The sequence below is a fragment of the Octopus bimaculoides genome, chromosome 27, assembly GCF_046866305.1.
Source record: "Octopus bimaculoides isolate indiv1 chromosome 27, ASM4686630v1, whole genome shotgun sequence".
Classification (NCBI taxonomy): Eukaryota; Metazoa; Mollusca; class Cephalopoda; order Octopoda; family Octopodidae; genus Octopus; species Octopus bimaculoides.
Window position 1 is genome coordinate 12,537,075 of NC_142954.1, and position 7,500 is coordinate 12,544,574.

Here is a 7,500-nt window from a genome sequence, read left to right on the forward strand (position 1 = left end):
CGGCAGCAGCAGCAGCACCACCACCAACAACAACAACAGCAACAACAACAACATCAGCAACAATGACAAGAACATAACAAAATTGTGAGGCAGTGGCTGGAAATGGGGAAGTGTTAGAAAAATACAAAATATAATTGAAGGAAACACAATGTAGGATTTTCCATCGTTAGTGATGTCAGTCGTCATCACCATCCTCAACACCACCACCACCACCGCTACCATGGTGTTGGTGGCAGCCACCAACACTATCACCATCATTGTCATCATCCCCGTCTTTATCATCGTCGTCATCATCATCACCGTCATCCTCGTCATCATCCTCATCATCATCATCATCATCATCGTCATCGTCATCATCATCATTATCATCATCGTCATCATCATCATCATCGTCATCATCGTCAACATCATCATCATCATCACCGTCATCCTTATCATCATCATTATCATCATCATCATCATCAACATCATCATCATCATCATCATCATCATCATCGTCATCATCGTCAACATCATCCTCATCATCACCGTCATCCTCATCATCATCATCATCATCATCATCAACATCATCAGCATCTGCACCAACAATACTATCATTATCGTGGGCAATGAGGAAAAGACATCAACATAGTAGCTTGTTCTGCTAGAAAGAGCAGCCAAAAAGAAGTCCCCTAAATCACACTCTCTGCCATCTTATTAGGTTGTGAAGTATGAAATTTGTAGTAAGGTATAGGGTAAACTTTGACGGCTGCTCATTTTGCACCATTATTATATTTTTACAATTTTTATTTTTTGTTAGAAAGCTGACACATCTATTTCTTTATTCTAACTCATTTTGCACTTTATATAAAGTATTTATAAATCGTTTTTTGCTATTTTTGTATAGAGATGGATAAGTCAGAAATTTGTACAATTTTGAAATATGAGTTCTTTCTTGGAAATACAGTATCACAGACGGCTTAGAATATTAATGGAGTATTTCATTCTAATGTTATAACACAGCAGACAGTATTAAATTGGTTTTCAAAATTTCGTTCTGGTAACTTTGACCTCACAAATGAGCAATGCGGTCGACCAGAAACAAAGGCGGATAATAACAAACTGAAAGCCACCATTGAGTCAGATCCATCTCAAAGTGCCCATGAATTATCATTGTTGTTTCGTGTTAGCAAGCAAACAATATTGACTCGCCTAGTTCAAATATATATAAATACACACATCCATATATATATAGGGATTAATGATTTAACACACACACACACACACACACACACACACACACACACACACACACACACATACATACATATATACGATGGGTTTCTTTTAGCTTCCATCTATCAAATCCACTCACAAGGCTTTGGCCGGCCTGAGGCTATAGTAGAAGACACTTGCCCAATGTGCCACACAGTGGGACTGAACCATTAGCCCTTACACATTTTTTTCCTCTCAATCATTTTTGTCAAAGAGTGCAGGCTTGAAACCTCGAAGACTTTTCCATTCTTCCCAAGCACCGAAGTAATACACCTGCTTGTTGTCCCTTCACCTTTCTTCGTCTTTCAATTTCTGTAAATTTTAAACTATATATATATGATGGGCTTCTTTTAGTTTCCATCTACCAAATCCACCAGCGAGTCTTCAGTTGATCTGGGGCGATTACTAGAAGACACTTGCCGAGGGTGTCACTCAGTGGGATAGAACCTGGAACCATGCATTTGGGAAACCAGCTGCTTAACCAGACAACCACATCTGCACCCAGGTAAAGGGAAAAATAAATGCTTCGTTCCTAACACAATCTTTCTCCAAGTTTGTTCCTTCTTAAGATATTAATTACCTAATTAGATGGAAACTAGATTGTTAATATTTTTAATTAAGATAATATCTCTAATTAAAGGAGTTCTTGTAAAATCTATATCATAGATTATATTCAAACAGTTTAAGCCATTTATTATAATCATAGATAGCAGCAGCAGCAGCAGTAGTAGTAGTGATGGTGGTAATAGTAGTAGTAGTGGTGGTGGTGGTGGTGGTGGTAGTAGTAGTAGTAGCAGTAGTGGTGGTTGTGATGGTAGTAGTAGTAGTAAAAGTTTCTGTGACTGAAGAGGAGATAACCCTCTGAAATGCTTGCATCTTACAGTCTGGGTAGGCGGCGCTGTGAGCTGATTTAGACCAGCAAGAAATTTTCTCCATGACAAAACAAGTTCAAATGTGCCACCAGCGGATTCAAACTGATAACGTTGCATTATTACGTTTCCTTTCTTTGAATGTCTTACTTTCATTCTCTCCCCCTCTCCCCCTTTCTTCCTCTGTCTCCATCTCTCTTTCTTTCTTACTGTCTTTCTCTCTCTTTTTATCTCTCTCTGTTCCGTTCTTTCTCTCTCTCCATCTCTCTCTCCTTTTCAACCCAGTGAATTGCTGGTTTACAAATTCAAATGTGCCACTGGTGTATTCAAACTGGTAATAAACTTTGCATTTATACACATCACTGCTTGTGCTCCCACCCTATAAACATAATAATGCTTGATGTCAAATGAGCCAACGTCGAACTGGCAATGCCAAATAGGTGGCGACAAAATGGCTGTGCCAAAACGTCTCACTTTCAGTTAATTTTGAGGTATATTTTTCATCTTTGATTATTTACTTGCTTCAAGTATGAGATTGTGGTCATGCTGGAGCACTGCCTGGAAGAATTTTTAATTAAATGAATCAACACTAGTACCTATTTTTTATTTTCTTCTTTTTAAGCTTGATACTTATTCTATCAGTCTGATTTTGCTGAACCACTATGTCACAGGGATGTAAACTGTTGTGGCAAGAGTCATTGACACCCCCATGGAACTGGAAGAATGGACTAGCCGAACTCTTATCAAGAGTAGAATATTGGTTAGGGCTGAGAGAAGATCATAGGGGTCCTTGAGAGTTTGTAGAATTTGCTGAGATTTTTGAGAGAGTTTGTAATTATTGGAGTATCGTGTTTAGTGGAGTAATTTGAAATATGTCGTGTGAAGACAGTTGTGTCTGTCCCTGCTTTGTGAAATCTCTATATCCAACGTAAAAAAAAAGGGTATAAAATAAACAAACCAACACCGGTTGTCAAACAATGCTGGCTGACAAACACCAACACACACACACACACACAGAACGGGTTTCTTTCAGTTTCTGTCTATCAAATGTACTCACAAGGCTTTGGCTAGTTGTGGAACCATAAAAGACTCTTGCTCAAGGTATCATGCGATGGGACTGAACCTGGAATCATGTGACCGGGGAGCAAGCCTCTTACCACACAGCCACACCAGATGAAAAAAAAAAAAGAGACGCAAGCTCAATGTGCTGTACAGAGAGATTGAACCAGGGACCACATGATTGTGATGCAAACTTCTTTACCACCCAGCCATGCTTGTATCATATTAGTTATTTGAACCATCACAAATTCTTCAGAAGACCCTAAGTGGTACGTTGGAACCCATTAAATTTAAATTCAGCTCTGGAATATCTATTTACCATCTTTATGAAATCTGTTAGCTGTTCATCAATTTTGGATTTGTGTGTGTGTTAGTGTGTGTGTTAATGTATACGCATGCATGTTAGTGTGTGTGTGTGTGTGTGTGTATTAGTGTGTGTACGTGTTAGTGTGTGTGCGTGTGCGTGTGCATATTAGAGTGTGAGCATGCGAATTTTAGCATGTATTAGAGTGTGTATGTGTGTTTGGTGGTGTGTGTGTTAATGTGCATGCATGCATGTTAGTGTGTGCATGTGTGTTTGAGCATGCATTAGTGTGTGTGTGTGTGTGTGGTAGAGTGAGTGTGTGTTAGCATGTGCATTAGTGTTTGCATCTTAATGTGTGCTAGTATGTGTTTGTGTGTTTTAGTATCTGTGTGCGTTTATGTCAGAATATGAATGTGTGTGTGCATGTGTTAGTGTGTAAATATATGTATGTTTGTGCATGTGTTTGTGTGTCAGTGTGTGTGTATGTATGTTAGGGTGTGTGTGTGTGCTAATATGTTAATGTGTGTGTTCGTGCATATGTGCTCCTGTGTCAGTGATTGCATTTATGTATTAGTGTGTGTGTGTGTGCGGCCAAGTAGGAGGGGGTGCTTTTCTGCTTTTTTTTTTTGTTTTTTGAAAGAGAAATTGTAATTTTGAAAATGCTTAAAAATAATTCTTTGAAAATTAAAATAAAAAAAATTGAAAAAAAAGAAATGAAACCTTCCTTTTGCCTCACCTTTAATTGGTTTCAGTCACTGGACTGTGGCCATGCTGGGGCACCACCTTCAATGGGTTTAGTCTAACAAGCCCCCCCCCCCCGTACTTATTTTGAGTTAAGTCTGCAACGTATTTTATCAATTTCTTCTGCTGAACTGCTAAGTTATAATTTTTAAACATTCACTAACACATACACTGACATACACACACACATATGCACACAAACACACATAAACACTAACAAACATGCACACACAAACTGTAACACATACACACACACACAGAAACTAACATACACACACACACATAAACATGCACAGTTACACTAATACACCGACATACACTGTCATACAAGTACATACATGCACACAGTCACTAACACACACACACATACATGCACATATGTATACACACAGAACCTAACACATACATGTACATGCACACCCATTAACAGACATACAGACACTAATACACACACATACAAACACACACACATGCACATACTAACACTCACATACAAACACATGCACAAATACTTACACACATACACACACACACATGCATAGACACTAACACAGACACACACACACTCATTGACACACACACACAGACACTAACACACACACACACCAATACACATACACTATCATACAAACACACACATGCACAAGGACACTAACACACACACACATACACCCATTAACAGGCACTGACATACACACACATACAAAAACACACACATAAATACCTGCATATTAACACACACACACACATGCATAGACACTAATACACATACATACACTGTCATACAAACACACACACACATACATACACACACAAATATCTACACACTAATATACACGCACACCCATTAACATACACACAGACACTAACACACACACTAACATGCACACGCACACAGAACCTAACACACACACCCATTAACGGACACACAGACATTAAAACACACCTACATACACTAACACACACAGACACACACACTGTCATACAAACACATGCACACATAAATACCTACACACAAGCACACACACATGCATGGACACTAACACACACACTAATACATGCACATCCATTAACACATATTGAGATACTTACACACACACACACATACAACACATACATACACATACAACACATACACACACAGAACCTAACACACACATACACTAACACACGCACACACACACACAAACACACACATGCACAGACACTAACACACACACACACACACACACACACACACACACACACACACACACACCAATGCACATGTATACATATACTCAAATGGAACTTGATCCAAAATTTATGAAGCATAAACTACCAGATTTTATAAAGATGGTTCAGTAGATATCTAACAGCTGGACCCAAATTTGATGTGTTACATACAATGTTCAATTTAGGGTCTTCTGAAGGATTAGAGGAACTAAAACATAGAGGAAGCTGATTTGAAGACTACAGATTCAATCCATCACTGGAACTGTAAAAGTCTGTAAAACATTCCAGAAGTTTATCATTTAAATATATATATGAGCATGTCTAGATATGCGACTATATGCGTGAGAATACATACATAAAACAAATATACAAATCTGCATGTATACATGATGGCCGTCCACTCGTGACCGAGGAAGACCATTGCTGACCTTCAGGAACATTGTGTGCTCTAGGACTAACTTATATTTTGCATTTGCGGCTCCGTTGGTGGCTAATGAGCCCTGCTCTTGACAAGCATACACGAACTGCAAACATTGCAGACCAAGCTTTCCCCATTCACTATACGAACCGTGCACTTTCGCGCAGCTCGCTTAAGTTCTTCATGCTGGATACGTGCCTCTCTCAAAAGTGTCGATACCCTCCTCAACCTGCTTCCTCCATTCGTGGCGATGACAGGCATTGTTCTCCCAGTCAGTGTCCTGCATATCACAGGCCTTTAATGAAGACTTGACACATACATACATACATACATACATACTTACAAAAATACCCTGTTGTTGATATTGAAATTCCAATGAAGGGAGCTTAGATCTAGGTTAGAAACTGCTTCTTTCTCTATTGGCAAGAAATCTTGAAATGAAACTGAATAAGGACATACATACATACATACATACATACATACATGTATGTGTGTTGGTTGAACTGTTGCTGCACACACCCAAGTGTGTGCATCTACTCGCATAAGAACAGATTGGATTTTGAGAATCCTCATCAGTTTCATTTTTGCTCTTTAATCCTTAATTTTATCTAGTTTCAGCTCATGAGCTGTGGCCATGCTGGGGCACTGCCATTTGGTGTTGCTACACAATTTTACTTCACGAATTTTACTTCAGGAATTGACATTTGGTGCATGAGAGAGTTTGATGCAGCTGCCCTCATCTGCACCTCCTGCCGCGAAGTTGGTTCATCTGGGACACCTGACAGGAAGAGGTCCAGCCTTGTCTTGAAGACACCTACATCCACCGCATGCAGGTCTCTCAGGTCCTTCGGGAGGATATTGAAGAGCTGTGGACCTTTGAAGCCCAGGCTATTGCAGTATCTTGTCCTACATCTTGATGACAAATTTGGAGTCCTTGGCACTATGCAATGGCGTCCAGTTCTTTTATTTGTGTAACTTTCGATGCCAAAATTTGGGACAATTCCTTCGAGGATCTTCTAGATGTATATTATGGCATATCTTTCTCGTCTGCGCTCTAAGGAATAGAGTCTTAATCTCCTGAGTCTTTCCCAATAGCTTATATGCTGCATAGAGGCTATCTTCTTCGTGTAGCTTCGTTGGATTGCCTCAAGTTCTGAAGATTAAAAGGATGATGAACAAAACAAGGAACCTTTCACAACCTTGCTACCAAGTTGATGGCCAGTCAAAATTAACTCTAAATTAAAAAGAGATGGACACAAACAGACAGACATGTACGAAGGGCTTCTATGCAGTTTCTGTTGACTAAACTCCCTTTCAAAGCATTGATCAGTCTGGGACTTTTTAGAAAACACTTGCCCAAGGTGCAGCACAGTGGGACTGAACCTGAAATCACACTGCTGCAAAGCAAGTTTCTTAACCACTCAGCCACACCTTATGCTTTTACTCTTTTACTTGTTTCAGTCATTTGACTGCGGCCATGCTGGAGCACCTCCTTTAGTCGAGCAAATTGACCCCAGGACTTATTCTTTGTAAGCCTAGTACTTATTCTATTGGTCTCTTTTGCCGAACCGCTAAGTTACGGGGACGTAAACACACCACCATCGGTTGTCAAGCGATGTTGGAGGGACAAACACACATAA